General features: G+C 39.6%; 1 protein-coding gene across 1 annotated transcript in view; it reads left to right on the top strand.

Annotated features, from left to right (window-relative positions):
* The first annotated feature begins 2,539 nt into the window (after positions 1-2,539).
* The window catches only part of LOC125462785 (tyrosine-protein phosphatase non-receptor type 3-like), a 220,406-nt gene continuing 205,070 nt past the window's right edge, over positions 2,540-17,875 (top strand). Inside the window, exon 1 of the mRNA XM_059641119.1 lies at positions 2,540-2,666. The gene's annotated coding sequence lies outside the window, so the exon portion shown is untranslated. The remainder of the gene's footprint in view (positions 2,667-17,875) is intronic.

The following is a 17,875-nucleotide window of genomic DNA, read 5'->3' as shown; positions in this document are numbered from 1 at the left end:
AAAAAAATCTGCAGGCAGCAGAAAATGCATAGACTTCTTGAAATTGAAACATTATATCAAAAGGCTTTACTATTAGCAGAAAAAACAGCATTTTTACCAAGAGAGCATGTTTTTGAATTTAGCCAATTAATTTAAACCAGGCCCAAGATACCACAGTCCAATTAAATTTAAATTTGATGGTCACCATCAACTCTGGTGATCCTATTGTAAGACATTAATAGGTCATCAAGAGTATAAGAGGTCATTTTTACATTGGGTATGAGAACAAATTGCCATTTGTTAAGAGAACATCTCTCAATAGCAATCAGCTCTAACGAAATGCAAAATCACTGGCTCTCAGAAATCTGTAAGATCTCAGGGTTAGCACCATCTAAATAAAGGCACAGTGGCACTCTTAGCTAATATTCCTGACACAAGAATTTGACAGAGGAAGGCGTTCCTGACTGGAGGACAGCGGAGAAGGCAAAGAACATTCTGGAAAACTTATTCTGGCTGTATTTGAGAAATTAAGCATTCATTTTTAAAAATTAATTTGTTTGTACACATGACAATTGTATCTATTAGAACAGCATACCACTAGAATTTTGTGTTAGGGAATAGTTAGTAGCTAAGGGAGAATTCTTCTGTTCGTGAATAGTTCTATTAATGTGTTAACTTTTAGAGTTGGATAAATAAATTGCTACTTGTTAACTATAAATTGGGCTTCATTTAACCACATCTTTAAACAGGCCAAGCAAGCTTCTATGGGGGTTTCGGTTTTAATTATCAGAGAGGTGTCAACCACACCTTTGTAACAATGTCTTTCATTTCCCAATGAATCAGTTCACATTTCTCTACATTGAACTTCACCAGCCACTCATCTTTTCATTCCATCAACTTGCTTACACCCTTTTAAAGTTCTATACTCTTCTCTTCACCAGTCACATGTTGAAATTTTGTATCATCCACAAACCTTAAGTTTTAACCAAGATCTAGGTAACTTACGTTTATAAAGGAAAAGCCCTAAACTCTAACCCCTGGAAAAATCCATTGCAAACATTTTTCCAGCCTAAAAACCATTCATTAATCATTACTCTGCTTCCTGGCATTCAGTTTCCGTGAGCTATAGCTTGTGAGTTTAGACTGCTTAAAGACATTTAAATATCTTCTCATAAATAATGCAACTATTCCAGAACTTCAATTTGGTGTCCAGTTTCTATACAAATGAGTCTGTGTTGAATCAAAAGTTGCAGGAAAAAGAAAAATGAATAGAATTCAAAAATTAGCAAATGCTGCAACATAATATCTTTTATATTTGATAGCAGCTTTGTTTAGTTTTATGGACATCTTGTCACCATTTGAAATGGTTAAATGTAACCAGCATGCATCTATTTTCCAATTGGTTATAAATATAGAAAATCTTTTAAAAGCTGGTTGTCAAATCAGCAAATATGGTTTTGTCATGTTGTTTCCAGTTTACAGCAAATCTCAAATCTTGGATGAGTTTGTGTTCAAATGACATGCAGTCAGTATTGTAACTATAGTAACTGTCATAGTGCAATTCCATCCATGTTATAGCTAATGCTAATAATAACAAATATATAATGGACGTTTGTCCTTAAAGCAATTGAGGCATTTATGCAAGGCTTCTTATGGTACATGCACTATGTTGCCCAAAATAACATTTCCGAGCTACTGACTCCACCCCACTCACTGGCCACAACGAAAAAAGATTAAACTTGTCTAGTCTTGACAACACATTTGCTCCTGAAATGAATTTTCATACTCATATTCTTGTGATTTCCAAGGCCATATAAAACTTAGGATGCAGAGCATCTAACCTACAGACTAGTCAACCTTTTGGGCTAATGTGATGGTGATTGTTTTATATTCATCTTTCTTTATCACCTATTGCTTTTCAATTATCTTCGGGAAGTTTTCAAAGTATTCTACGCTAAGATAGACAAAAATTCCTGTCAAAGCCTGTGCCGTATCTTTGTTATTCACTACCAATTCCCAGTAGTAGCATTCCTTATTCCTTTCTTATTCAAATACATGTAGAAATTCTTACTATCCTTTTTCATTGCCGCCTTTCTCCAATACATTGCTTTCAAGCTTATCTCTACTTCATTAACAGCCTGTTTTCAGTTATATATCGTCGAGCGACATAGGGTGAGACAATAGAGCAGGAGCAGAGGTAGGCCATTCAGTCCATCGAATCTGCTCCTCCATTCAAGGAGGTCCGGAAACTTACGTTCGTTATATCCAACATTTGTCTAAAAACATGATACGAACCATAAAACAAAACAATTAGATAACAAATTGATCCCGGCACATTTTGGAACTGTGTCATAGCCGGTGAAGTGCAGAAAATATGAAGTAAAAGATTGCCATGCCTAAAACAGACGATGGCTTCGCTTTGCCTTTGCAAACCTCAACAACAGCCAACGCTCCGAACGCGTGCGCTGCCGCGGAAGGCTGGGCGGAGCCACTGAGAGGTTGGGAGGAGTGGCGAAGGCGCGCGGCCGCGGTGGGTTGGGCGGAGCCGCGAACACGGGAGAGAAGAGCTCGTGACGTTGCACACCTGCTCGCGAGCTTTGTGATGAGAGTTTCGAGCGAAGATCGAACAGTGGAGCGAGACTGATTGTAACTGACAGCCAGCGACACCGTGTCTCCTGAATGTGGAGGTGGGCAGTTCGGGTTCAGTGAGCTGCCATCGCTGAACTTATACCGGCGGCAGCTATCCTTTTACTTTCCGAGTGTGTGGTCAAGGTACAGCCGGAGGAGGCGGAGAGGGTGCGCGCGCAAGCGTCTTGTCAATATTTGCAGGGAGTTGGCAACATTGGGAAGGGCTGAAATATGTATTTATATGTGTGTTATATATATTTTTAAAAAAGTAAAGCCTGGGTGGTACTGTCTCCACCTCACGTCTGGTACAATCTAGAAAACCCCAGAGGGAGCTAGTCACTCAGTCAATGTTCAGGAATCGTAGGGGTGCAGCACAGGTAAAGGAATGTCGGAGAACTGTTTGTAAGTCCATATCCGCGCCCCAAGATTATAAATAAGATGCAAATTAATCTGGAATCAGGACAAATTAGTTGAAGCCTGATTACTGCCTTGCAGTTTCCGCTCAGTTTGTACCTGAGAGTGATCACAGGGAGGCAGAGCAGCCTATTTGCGCCCATGTGATTTGGCAGTAGGCAGGACTGCCAAGATGTTTTATGAACTGGGTTTGTTTATTTTGCAGCAATCAATTAGTGAGGAAAGTACTTGCACAAGAATGTTGTGGGAGTTACAAGTGATAGTCCAAGATGTTAGTGTGTTAATTAACTTTCATTTGTAAGGTAGGTAAGATGATAGCCCAGACAGGCCTTTCAGCTAACTTGTCCATGCCCACCACGTTTTCCAAACTGAACTGATCCCACTTGCCAGCGTTTTAGCATGTCCCTATAAATGACAGAGAATACATCATATTTGCAAGGTGGTGAAGGAGTTGTTCCTGATATAAAAATAATGACACATTTGGCTAATAAGCTGTGGTGAATGTTGAGCAAAATATACAAACACATTGGAAATTAATCTAACAGTCTGAAATATAGTTGAAAATCAATAGGTGTTGGGAAGAGTGGTGAATTTTAAAAAAAGAGTCATTGCTAGGGAAAAGGTGCTTGGGAAAACTATCGGGCCCACAGGCTAACAAGCCCCAAAGATCAAAAGCAGAAGTTGCTGGAAAAGCTCAGCAGATCTGGCAACATCTGTGAAAAAAAATCAGAGTTTCAAGTCAGGTGACCCTTCCTCACCTGACCCAAAACATTAACTCTGATTTTTTTTTTCTTTTACAGGTGCAGCCAGATCTGCTGAGCTTTCCCAGCAACTTCTGTTTTGTGTGGCTGATTTACAGCATCCACAGTTCTTTATGTTTTTATTTAGTCTAAGTCCTAAGTGCAGTTAGCCTGTACTGAAGCATTGCCAGAGGTAATAGATATGCTAGTTTTATTTTTCCAAGTTTCCTTAAATTCTGGAAAGCTGAGGAGATGGGAAAATATGTTGCACCTTATTCAAGAAAGTAAGGGAAACAAAGTAGGAAAAGTATAGATCAATTAGATAACCATTTGTCATAAGGAAGCTACTAGAATCAGTTATTAAGGCAGGATGCCTTAATGGCAAGTGCCTCAGAACAAGTACATATAATGTAGGAGGTAACATACTTACATAGCCAGAGAACTAAACAGCAAGCAGAGTGTAGGAATAAATGGATCATTTTTGGGTCCTCAACTACTTACAATTTATATCAATGATTTGGTTGAGGGAACTGAATGTATCATGACTAAATTTGCTGAAGATACCAGGATAGGTTGGAAATAAGTTGTCAGAAGGAAATAGAGAATCTTGAAAGGATTATAAATACAGTACAGAAATGATTGGTGAAGTGTTGGTAAATGAGTTCTCTGTTTTGACAGGTTAAAAAGCATACCATTTTAATGGAAAGAGATTGGGTCTTACAATGTATAGGGCAGTCCTCATGCATGAATCACAAAATATTCATTTGTAGGTACAGCAAGTGATTAGGAAGGCAAGTGAAATGTTGGTATTTATTGCAAGGGGAATAAAGCATGAGTAGAGAAGTTTTACTGCAGCTGTACAGGTTCTTGGTGAGAATGCATCTGGAATACTGTATAGTTTTGTTGTCTTATTTGGTAGAAGGGTATAATTACTTTAGAATTAGCTCAGGAAATTTTTGCCATTTATCCCAGGATTGAAGGGCTTATCTTGGGAAGGAAGGTTGAACAGATTAGACCCGTATGCATTGGATCTTAGAAGAATGGGAAGTAATTTTATTGAAAAATAAGGTCATGAAGAGACTGGACTAAGTGGATGATGGGAGAATGTTTGTGGGTGAGCTAAAATTAGGAGCTGTGGTGAGAGATTTTGGGGTGCTCTTTAATGTTAATTGTAAAACATAAATTAGTTGTAATTACAGACTTGAACTTTGGAAGAGCCAATCTAAATTTTACTAGTCCTGATTTTTAACAAGACCCATTCCAGCAACAAAAATGTTTGCTGAAGTTCTTCTGTCAAAATGTTTCCTTCTTGTGTACTGAACCACTGAAACCCAAGTTTTAAACCTTGCTATCTATAATCTCTTTGCATAATCAGAGGCACCTTAAAATCTAATTGACTTATTAGTGCATGAGTTCATGGTCAGTCTTTAAATAGCTGAACAATATTTCCCAAATCCTGAACTTTTTTTTTAGAAGTAATAGTCCTCATAGTTACACCACGTCCTAATATATCCTCATTCATTCTTTAACATAACCATAACTCATAGGCACAAATGTAGGCAATTCAGTATGAGTATGCTCCGCTGTTCAATGCGATCATGGCTGAACTGATAATCCCCAACTCCGCTTTCCTGCCTATTCCACCATTCCTTGATTCCCTTACAGATTAAAAATCTATCTATCTCAGATGTCTCTCAATGGTAAATAATTCCATAGATTAGTTACCCTCAGAAAGAAGAAATTGCTCCTCATTTTTGTCCAGTTCTGAAGAAGGTTCACGGACCCAAAACATGAAGTGATTTTTATTTTTTTCACAGATGCTACTGTACCTGCGAAGCTTTTCCAGCGACTTCTGTTTTTGTTCCTGATTTACAGCATTCGCAGTTCTTTCAGTTTTTTTTACTTTGAGATTTGGCCTCTGGTCCTACATGCTCAGTCAAGGGGAAGCCACTTCTCCCATATCTGTCCTAATAAGAATGTCATAGGTGTTGCAGCAGTGTTGCTTCTGGTTCTTCCTAAACCCCAGTGAATACAGAACCAATGTATTCAGTCGGTTTTATGAAAATCCCTCCAAACCTGTAATCAACTAAGTGAACTTTCTATGGATTCTCTCCAGTGCCAATATATTTTTCCTTCACTCATGGACCCAAATCAGTTCACCATATTCTCGATGTGGTTTTGACTTGGGCCTTGTATTTTTAACAAGATTTCCCTATTTTTGTATGTTGTTCCCCTCGAAGTAAAGGCCAATATTTCATTTACCTTCCCTGTTACCTGCTGAGTTTATACACTAGCTTTTTGTGATTTATGCTTGGGGGCCCACAAATACCTCTATGTTGCAACTTTCTGCAGTCTTTCTCCATTTAAGTAATATTCAGCTCCTCTTCCTGCCGAAGTGCACAGCCTCTCATTTTCTGACATTATATTCAATTGCCATTTTTTTTGCTAATCATTTAATCTGACTATTTCCAGATATTGTGGTTGGCAACAAAGATCCCACCCCTCTTGATCTCTCACCACGATCCATTAATACTTGCCTGGATTTCTATTTCAGTCACCATTTCAGGATTGAATGTACCTTGTTAAATCCCAAATTTGTCCTCTGTCACTTTCTTGCTTCCTAAAAGGCCCTTCAAGATATCAGTCACCGTCTTTTTGGACTTCAAGTTCAACTGCCAATCCTATTCCATCCTCTCTCGTGTCTTCTGAGGATCACCTCGCTAATCTAATGTTAAAAAGTAGAAGTAGGTCACTCAGTCATTTGTGTGTGCTTGGCCATTTGGTTAATTGCTGATTTATCTGAACTCCACTTTCTTGCACTCTCCCCATGCATCTTAATTGCCTTCAAACCCAAAATAATAATTAATCTCTGAATATATTTAGTGATTGAACATTTCCGTCTTTCTAGGATGGCAAATTAAAATGATTCACAATCCTTTGTAGGTTTGGCCTGTACTGATTTGCATTTAGTAGAATGAGCATTATTGAAATATACAAGACGACTTGACGGGTTTGATGTGAAAAGTTTGTTTCTCTATATGGGAAGAGTCTAGATCAGAGGGTATGATCTCAGAATAAGGGATCACATTTAACACAGTAATGAGGAGGAATTTGTCCTCTGAGAGTAATGAATCTGTGGCATTCTTTATCACAGAGTATATTCAGGGGTGAGCTCAACAGCTTTTTAATCAGAAAAGCAATCGAGGGTGTGGGGGAAAAGGCAAGAAAGTCAAGTTGAAGGTTATCGGGTTAGCCATGACTCGGCTCATGGGATGACTGGCTTCCTTCCATGCCAACATCTTTTGATCCTGTGATTATATGGGAATAAACAGATGGGGCATCAATGAAATGTACCCCAATAACCATGAGTGAATTGAAGCTGTACGTAGTTTGAACAAACCAAATTGGCAAAGATAACTCAGAAAATGAGTCCAGAGAGTGTATGTGTGACAATTTATAGAGTAGGATGTTCTAGAGCCATCTAGGGAGCAGGTAGACCCGATAAATGAACATTAAGGCAGAATTAATTAACAACTACAGGGTGAAGGGGACTCAAGGTGACAACATTCATAAGATGGTAGAATTTTATATTCTGCTTAATGTGGGCGGTGGGGGGGTGGCAGTGGGCAAATTTGGTTCTAAAGCTATTGTTTTAAAGCTAAAGAAAGGTAATTATAATGGTATAACTATAATGGTATGAAGGCAGAGCTGATAAGAGGGAACTGGAAAAGTAAATTACAAGGTAGGACACCAGAGGTGCATTGGGCAAAAACCTTTGAGGAGGTATTTAGTAATTCTCAGTGAAAAGTTATCCCGTTGAGAAACAAAGAAAGACATTCTGCATCATTTGTCACTTCTAAGGAAGTTAAGGATAATATCAAGTTTAAAGGACTCAGTACAATACTGTGAAGGTTATCAAGAAGTTAGCAGGTTGGACAGATTTGAAAGAGCAACAAATAATCTCCAAAAAGAAAAGCAGGAGAAGGGAGACTGAGAGAAAACTGGCTAGTAATATCAAACACATTTATACAAGAATTTGAATAAGAAAGAAGGAACTAAAGTTAGTGTTCACAGTCTAGAGAGTGAGTCCAGGAGATTGTTGATGGAAAATCTGGAAAAGGTGGAGGCATTGAGCAGGTATTTTGGTCTGTCTTCACTATTGAAGACTTGGAAAACTTCCCAAGACACTTCACAATCGTAAGATAAAGAGAAGGGAGGAATTTAAATAGTCACCATCACCAGGGAAATCGTGCTGGAAAAGTTATTAAAGTCTGAAGTTCTCATGGCCATTTAGCCTGTGTCTTAGGGTCTTAAAATGTAGCTGCAGAGGGAGTAGAGGCATTGGTTACAATTTTCCAAAATTAATTAAATTATTGAAGTGTCCGAGTGAATTTGTTAATGGATAACATAACGCAATTGTTCAAGAAAGGAGGATACCAGAAAGTAGAAAAATATAGGCATTTACCTGAAACCGGTTGTGGGGAAATTACTAGAATTCATTCTTGACGAGGTTGCTGCAAGGTCATTGTAGTCCGCGTAGTTTTATAGAAGGCAAATTTTGCCTAACTAACTTGAGTATTTTTCTTAAGTAACGTGCAATGTGGGTAAAGGACACCTTTCATAGAGTCATGCAGCGCAGAAACAGATCCCTGGGTTCAACTTGTTCATGCCGACCAAGTTTCCCAATCTAAGCTAGTCCCATTTTGCCCATATCCCTCAAGTTTTCTTATTCATCTACCTGTCCCCAAATGTCTTTTAAGTGTTGTAAACGTATGTGCCTCTACCACTTCCTCCGACAGTTCATTGCACATACGGACTGCTGTTTAAAAATTAAAGTGGCCCCTCCTGTCCTTTTTAAATCTTTCTCCTCTCACCTTAAAAATATGTTCCATGGTTTGAACTCCCCCACCCTAAGGAAGAGACCTTTGCTATTCCAAAAAGTGTTTGATATGGTGCCACATCATTGTCTGCTGCAGAAAATGAGAACTGTTGGTGTAAGGGAAAGCATACTAGTGCAAATAATAAGACTGGACGTAATTGAGGTGCTTTTCAGTTTGACAACATGTAGCAAATAGGGTGCCACAATTGTCATTGTTGGGATCTTAATATTTACATTCTATAACAATGACTTAGATGCAGGCACCAAATATATGGTAGCAAACAAGTGGAGGTAGTGTCTCCTAAATGAATGTGGACGAGTAAGCAGGCACAAATATGGCAGCGTAACGTGACAATATGTAAATTTGTCCTCTTTGGCTGAAAGAATGGAAAAGCAGTATCTTATTTAATTGGACAGTTTGGAGAACACTGAGGTAGAAAGGGATTTGGGTGTTCTGGTACCTGAATCAGAAAAATGTTAGTGTGCAAGTACAGCACATTGTTAGGAAGATAAATGTTATGCTGGTGTTTATTTGAAAGAAGAATGTATTGGGGAAATTTTACTGCAGCTGTACAGGTTCTTGATGAGATCACATCTGGAGTACTATGGGCAATTTTGGTTGTCTTATTTCAAAAAGGATATAATTGTGTTGGCAGAAACCCAGCGAGGTCAATTTGACTGATTCCTGGAAAGAAAAGCTTATGCTAAAAGTAGATTAGGTTGGGACTTTAACCATTGGGATTTCGAAGAACAGGAGGTGATATGCTTGAAATATGTAAAATGTGAGGAACTGGGCAGCTGGATTCTGAGTAGATGCTTTCCATGTAGGAGAGATGAGAACCAGAGGAAACGCACAAAGAACAGCAGAGAACTAGAGAAAACTGTTCAAAAGTAAGATGTTACCCTTCTAAGAAAAATAATGAGATGTTTGTTTCTCTGAAAGTCATTGGTTTGTAGAATTCATTTCCCCAGAGAACAGGAAACTGAACCATTGCATTTATTCAGAGCTGAGCTGAGTTTTCGTAGACAAAGGAGTCGAGTGTTATGGGTGCAGACAGGAAAGGGGAATTGAAACCGCAGTCAGATCAACCATGATCTTTTTTAATGGCACAGCAACCTTGAATTGCCTAATGGCCTTCTCCAGATTGTAAATTACTTTTAGTGAAAAGGTTCCTCCTCATCATAGTTTGAAAGGTGGCTGATGTGTTTTGAAATTGCAACCCCTATCCTAGCGCCGTCTGTCAGGAAAAGTATGTTTCCAGCATTCAACCTGACACATCCTTTAAGAATTTATTTCATTTAGTGACAGCTTGTTGTTCAAAATTCTGAATATCTCCTCATGGGAAAATATCTCATCCCCAAAATGAGTTCACTGAACCCTCTCTCTCCCTCTTTTTTTTCTTTCTTCCTCTCTGCCCCCCTTCTCTGTCATGGCCATATTTGACCACAGCTTTTCATTCCGCATTGTTCCTTGAAATGGGGTCTTCACCTACTCCTTTCCAATTCATTTGTTTCCCCACCTACCTCTGCAGGGAGGCTATTTCCCTCGCTCAAGACATGTCAGCACTTTTAAAAGCCCAAAACCTTAACCTTTTTCTTCCATTCACCACAATGCAGCATTCACTTTGATTAAAACACTTCTATAGTTTCAGACTTGACTATACATATTGGCTTAGCTACACATAACTACATCTGAAATATGCCAACTGCTGTCAAGACTAACCCTTATTTCAGAATCGCGTGTGGTTGATTCACTTGCTGAACTATCCCAATGCGCTAAGAATTGCACTCATGAACAATGTAAGATTCTCAGCTGGGCTCACGACGTGGTTCAATTATGCTAGCCAGAAGTTACATATATTCGTAGACAGGAACTTCTCCTCTGCAGACATAAAGAATATTTTCAGATATTGACTTTTCTTGAATTTAAAACTTGTCACTAATGATATTAGTACCCAGATGGATACTTCATGGCAATCCTGTGACTAAGCAAAATCAACTTGTAGATTCATCAATTTTTTTTCATGCAGTATACATTTCTTCAGCACTTCTTCAGAACAGTCATATCAGGCTAATTATTTCTCTCTGGACAGATACTGTTAGATCGGTTGAGTTTCTCCAGCACTTTCTGTGCTTGTTTCAGATTTCCAGCATGTGCAACATTTTGCTTTATTTCAATATAAATCATTGTTCCTTATCAAAATTTGGCATTCCTGCATCTGTTCTGATGAGTGCAGAATGAAAAGTTTTGAAAACATGCCTCTTTCATTTGAAACAATAATCAAGAACGTATGTATCTGTCCAAATGTACTTCTCAACTTTTGGTTAATTCATCTGCATTTTCCTAGTTTATTCTGAATTTTCTGAGCTTGAAATTTTGGTGAAGGCTTTCAATGTAGTATTTTGTCAAATACCTTCCAGTAGACTAAAAAAGACTGTGCTCGGATGTTTTACTGTCCCAAGTGGAATGTCATTTCCTCAAGTCAAGGATGTTGCTCAGACATGATCTTGGGCTTCTAAACCTATGTTGGTCATGGTTCATTGAATTATTTGTACCAATGTTTGCTTTTGACTAGTTTTATTATTGTACAAGGCATAGAGGTAATAGTAATCTGACATTTCCTTTTGAATATAGGGACTTCATTCACTTACTTACAGTTCATTGAGTAGATTCCTTGTGTCCATTGTGATCAGTTCCATCCAAATCTCCAGGCTACTCTATTTTAGGAATCTTTAAGTACCATCTGTATCTGGTAATTGTTTTCAGAGTTCTTTCTTGCCTTCTTGTGACTTTCATTTAACCGGTCTCTCAAGTTCTTCATGGTTACCTCCTCACAGTGGGAAGGTTACTTGTAATCTCGGTGCATACTTGGAGGAAGTAGTTATTCCCAAAAATATTCTGTTTCTTCCTCTCTGATTCCATTTCCAAAGCTTATAGTTTCAAACTCTTACCAAGTTTCACCTTTTATTATCTTGCTGAATTTTTCAAGAATGTTTTTAATGGTACAGTTTTTTGTTCTTTAAATCATTGTTTTGGCTCTGTATTTTCTTATCCTCATCCTTGTAAATTTTGCCCCCTCTGAGCAGGAATTACAGAGATCACTTTTCTGTGTTATTTTGCTTTTAATTCAGCAAACCATTTGTTTAAGTTGAGCTACATGATCAATATTCTACTTTTAAATAGTGCATAACATTATTCTTCACCCAATTACTTGGGACAAACTCCACCAAATTGTTTGTTTTGGATGTTTTTCGGAAAAACAAGCACTAATGCAACAGGCACCTACTTAAGATCTTTCTGATCAGACACTGGTTCCAAAGTACAACATTCCCTCAACATTACACTCCCTTGATTCTTGATAAGTTGGACTTAAACCTAGAATGTTGAATTTGATTTAAGAGTGTTACCATGTAAGCATTTATCTTCACTTATGATGGCTGTATGATATCTTTGCATAACATGGTATATTTACAAACACAGATTTTGTTTTAAATTATTCCTGACTGTTTGAAATAAATACTTTTTTATTCAGATACTATATCAAATATGAATAGATGTGTTTTACCTTTTTGGAAGTAATCCTTCTCATTGTTCTATCTCCGTATCTCAGTTGCTAGGCAATTCTGTACAGTGCCCATATCATTTGTTTTTTTTCCCCGTTTATTCATTCTTTCCAATGCTGTTGCATCTGGCATATACTCAACACAGCTGTTTTGACATAAGAAATTCAACATGAGGGCAAGTTTGAATCAAACTTGTATCCTGTTATTCCATGGGCCAGTATGATCTTGACTGCAATATTTTTAGTTTTGAGATCAGTTTTAAAAATAAACCTCAATTTGTCCTCTAAATCCGTTCAGTGTTATGCTGGCATTTTTTGATTGTTAAAATATCAGTCACTCATTCTGTATGAAATGTAGCACAACCGGAAGGATGTAGAGGCTTTAGAGAAGGTGCAAAAGAGGTTTACCCGGAAGTTAAACATGGAACAAAAACAGAAATTGTTGGAAAAGCTCAGCAGGTCTGGTAGAATCGGTGAGGAAAAAAATCAGAGTTGACGTTTCTGGCCCTTTGACCGTTCCTCAGAACTGAAGGCCAGGACCAGAAACATTAACTCTGATTTTTTTTTTCTTCACAGATGCTGCCGGACCTACTGAGCTTGTCCATCAACTTCTGTTTTTTGTTCCTGATTTACAGCATCCACAGTTCTTTCAGTTTTTATTTACCAGAATTTGCCTGGATTAAATTGTAAGCCATCGGGGAGGTTGGACTTTAATGGAGTGTTTTGCTAAAGTGTGGGAAACAGAGGGGCAGCCTTGTGGAAGTCCATAAAATTGAGAGAGGCATGGATAGGGTGGATAGTTAGTTTTTTTTTCCCAGGCTGGAAATATCAAACAATGGGAGGCATGGGTTTAAAGTGAGAGAGGGACTGTTTAAAGGAGTTGCACAAGGCAAGGTTATTTTTTACACAGATGGTGATAGGTGTCCTAAACATGCTGCTAGGGTAGGTGGTAGATCAGATATGCTGGCAATGTTCAAGACATTTAAAAAGATTCAAAAAGCATAAACAGGCAGGGAATGGAAGGATATGGACTGCGTGCAGGCAGATGGCATCATAGTTGGCACAGAATGGTGTGCCGAAGGACCTATTGCTGTGCTGTACTGATCAATTTTCTATGTATTTGCACAGTAGTCTGAGAAAGTTAGCTCAAAACAAAATTGTAAAATATAGAAGAAATTATGTTAATCTCGGGGCATTCTAAAGCGCTTTTGAATTTGCATTTTGTATTTTGAATTCAGACATTCGTGTAAACATGCTTCCATGTTTGTGTACGAGCAACTAACACACCTGCTACTGATCAGGAATTGTGTTTAGGCTGCCCAGTGCAGTATTGTTATGTACTGTCTTCGTGGATAAAACAGTGAAGCAAGCCCCATTTTCTGTTTCTGGTAGTTATGACAAATCTGATGTGGTTATGGTCCTGATTAGTATTCCTCCTTTAAGCTTCCAAACCAGTGATTCATCTCATTTGCTGTTTGCTTAGATTAGATTTCCTACAGTGTGCAAACAGTCCCTTCGGTCCAAAAGGTCCACACCGCCCCTTGGAACATCCCACCCAGATCCATCCCCCTATAACCCACACACCCCCGAATACTACAGGCAATTTAGCCGATCCACCTAGCCTGCACATCTTTGGACTGTGGGAGGAAACTGGAGCACCCGGAGGAAACCCACGCAGACACAGGGAGAATGTGCAAACTATTTTTATTCCAAACTAATTTGGAGTCTAGTTGTTTGTAAAATTGTTTCCATGTTTGTGTAAGTAAATGCCTCTAGTTCAAATAAGTAATTACGTATATAAAGTGTTTTAGAATGTGATGAGGTTGTGATACTTGCTCCAGTATTTTACTGCTTTGGTTTGAGACCAGTTTCTCAGACTATTCCACATGAACACATAAAGAAATTCCACATTGGAGATTGCCCAGAATTGGAACTGGGGCATTGGAAATTGTTGCACACTCATAGCTAAGGAAAGCAATTTTGTAATGCTTTATGAAAATGGCGTACAGGCTGAAGGCTTGTAGCAGGTTCTTCAAATGTCAACCGCCATTGTAACCCTTCCAATTCTAACCCTGTGCACCCCCAACTGTCATCTTGCCAATATGTTGGTATGATTGCCTCCACAGAAGCAGGCGAGAAAGATGCACTATAGTGGCACAATAAACTTTAAATGGTGTGTTTTTCTATATCCATTTTGGATCTGAACATTACTTGTTCAGGTTATAAAGTCATACAGCACAGAAACAAATGCTTTGTCCGAACTCATCCATGCTGACCAGACCAATCTGACCTAGTCCATTTGGCCCTCTAAACTCTTCCTGTTCGTGTACCCATCCAGATGCCTTTTAAATGTTGTAATTGTACCAGCCTCCTCCACTTCCTCTGGCAGCTTATTCCATACAAGCAGCACCGTCTGGAAAAAATTGCTTCTCGGGTCCCATTTAAATCTTTCCCCTATCACCTTAAATCTGTGCCCCCTAATTTTGGATTCTTCCACGCTAGGAAAAAGACCTTGGTTATTCACAATATTCGTGATCCTCATGATTTTATAAACCTGTGTAATGTCATCGCTTGGCCTCTGCTGTGGGGGGAAAAAGCCCAGCCTATTCAGTCTCCCCCATAACTAAAACCCTTCTGTCCCGGCAACATCCATGTAAACCTCAAGTTTAAACAACATTCTTCCTACAGAAGAGTGACCAGAGTTGTACGCAGTATTCGAAAAGTGGCCTCACTGATGTTGAAGAACAAAGAACAGTACAACACAAGAACAGGCCCTTTGGTCCTCCAAGCCTGCGCCAACACATTTTGCCCTTCCATACTAAAACTGTCTTCATTTACAGGATCTGTATCCCTCTATTCCCTTCCTATTCATGTATTCAGCCAGGTGCTTCTTGAATGCTGTTTTTGCGTCTGCTTCCACTACCACCTCTGGCAGCGTGTTCCAGGCACTCGCCACTCTTTTGTGTGGAAAAACCTGCCTCGAGCATCTCTTTTAAACGCTCCCCTCCCCCAACAACCTGTGTCCCCTAGTAATTGACCCATCCACCTTGGGGAAGCGGGAGGAGGTGGGAAAGAGCCTCATTCTTTCCACTCTATCCATATCCTCTACAGCTGTAACATGACGCCCCAATGCCTGTACTCAGTCTTCTGACTAATGAAGGCAAGCATGCCAAACACCACCTTCACCATCTTGGCTTCCTGCAATTCCACTTTCTAGAAACTATTGATCTCTTTAACATCTGGATGGGTATACCTTAATCTTAAATTTTTAATATTCATTCATGGGAGGTGGGCATTGCTAGGGATTGACCAATGCTAGATACCCTTGAGAAGATGGTGAGGAGCTGCCTCCTTGAATTGCTGCAGTCCATGTGCTATAGGTACATCCACAATACTGTTAGGGAGGGAATTTCAAGATTTTGACCATGTAACACTGAAGGAATGACAGTTTATTTCCAAGTCAGGATGGTGAGGTGCATCAAGAGGAACTTGCTGGTGGTGGTAATGGTGTTCCCATGTATTTCCTGTGCTGTCCTTCTAATGAAAGTGGTCATGGGTTGAGAAGGTACTGCACAAGGATCCTTGGTGAATATCAGCAGTGCGGCTTCTAGACAGTGCATGCAGCTGCTGCTAAAGGTTGATGGAGAGAGTGGATGTTTGTGGATGTGGTGCCAATCAAGAAGGCTGCTTAGTCTTGTTTGCTGTCAAGCATCTTCAGTTTTAACAAAGAACATGGAACATGTAACAGTACAGTTCAGTACAGGTCCTTCAGCCCACGATGTTGTGCCGATCTATTAGCCTACTAAGATCAATCTATCCTGCATACCCTACGCTTTACTATCCTCCATGTGCCTATCCAAGAGTTGCTTAAAAGTCTCCTCCGAAAGTTGTTGGAGTTGCACTCATCCAGGCAAATGGGGAGTTTTCCATCACTCTCAGCTGTTGCCTTCAATTATTGGTGGACAGGCTTTGGGAATTTAGGTGGAGAATTACACGCTATAGGATACCTAGCCTCTGATCTGCTATTGTAGCCATTGTATTTATGTGGCTTGCCCAGTTCACCTTTTGTTGATAGTTGCGGGGTGGGGTGGGGGGGATTCGGTGACAATAATCCCATTGAATGCCAAGAGACAGTGCTGAGGTGGTCATGTCAATCCAGCCTGGACATTGTTCCAGTGCTGCTGAATTTGGACATGGACCGCTTCAGCACCTAAGGAGCCTTTAATGGTGTTAAACATTGCTGCAGAAGGGTTAATAAGGGCATGTGGTGTATACGGACTTCCAAAAGATATTCGCTTATAGTGCCCCAAAATAGACGTGCTAGTAAAGTTAAAACGCTCAAAGCAATTGTGGCAGTTTGAATTTAAAATTGGCTAAAGAGCAGTGTAGTGAACAATTATTTTCTGGACTGATGAAGGCATATAATTGGTTTATCCAAGGGTACGAGGGCCACTGTTTGTTTTTAATAAATGTTATTATAGTGCTCCCAAACCTGCACCCAGTGTGAAGATGTTCTAATATCTCTGACTTGGAGAGCCCAATTTCGAGGGGTGGTTCTGAGTTGTTCAGCATTTATTGCATATTTTAGTTAGAGTTGTCGAGGTCAACAGCATGGAAACAAACCCTCGGTCCAATGTGCCCATGCCACTCAGTTTTCACAATTAAACTCGCCTCGTTTGCCTGCATTTGGTCCATATTTCTCCATACGTATCCCATCCATGTACCTATGTAAATATTTTTTATATGACAAAATTGTACTAGCTTCCGGCATTACCTCTGGCAGCCCATTGCAGACACCCACCACCATCTGTATGAAACAATTGCCCCTCTGGACCCTTTTGCATCTCTTCCCCTCTCCCCTTTCACCTTTAAACCTAAGCTGTCTAGTTTTGCACTCCACTGCCCTGGTAAAAGACAGTTGGCTATCTCTCTAAACTATGTCTCTCATGATTTTACAGACCTCTATAACGTCACCTCTTAGTGTACTGCGCTCCGGGGGAAATGCCAGCCTATCGAAGCTAATGTTTTGAGTCTAGATGACTCTTCGTTACAGCTCTGAAGATTCATCTAGGCTCAGCATTCATTTGCTGTCCATGCATACTGTCTAGTCCGATGTGATCTCCAGCATTTGTTGTTTTCAGTGCAGATTCCAGCATTTGCAGTAATTTGCTCCAGCCCATCCAACCTCTTCTTAAACTCAAAGCTTCCGGTAAATGTTCTCTGCAGTCTTTCTAGTTTAATTGTATCCTTTTCTGTCATAGGGGGACCAGAACTGCAATACTGTAAATGTAGCCTCACCAACATCTTGTACAGATGCAACAAGATGCCTCAACTCGTTGCTGTGACCGATTGAAAGCAAGCATCCTGAAAGCTGCCTTCACCACCCTGTCAACCTGTGACTCCACTTTCAAGGAGCTATTAACCTGTACCCTTAGATCTCTGTTCTATATTACTCCCGGGGTCCTTAACTGTATAAGTCCCGCCCTGGTTTGACCCACCAAAACACAACACCTTGTATTTGTCTAAATTAAACTTGCCTTTGAGAAGGTGATGGTGAGCTGCCATCTTGAACTGCTATAATCCATTTGCTGTCAGTATACCCACAATGCCATTAGGGAGGGAGTTCCAGGATTTTGACGTAGTGAAATTGAAGGAATGATAACATATTTTCA

This window comes from Stegostoma tigrinum, chromosome 2 (assembly GCF_030684315.1).
Source record: "Stegostoma tigrinum isolate sSteTig4 chromosome 2, sSteTig4.hap1, whole genome shotgun sequence".
In the NCBI taxonomy this organism is placed as follows: domain Eukaryota; kingdom Metazoa; phylum Chordata; class Chondrichthyes; order Orectolobiformes; family Stegostomatidae; genus Stegostoma; species Stegostoma tigrinum.
Note: the sequence above shows the minus strand (reverse complement) of the source record. Positions and strands in the feature narration are given on the sequence as shown.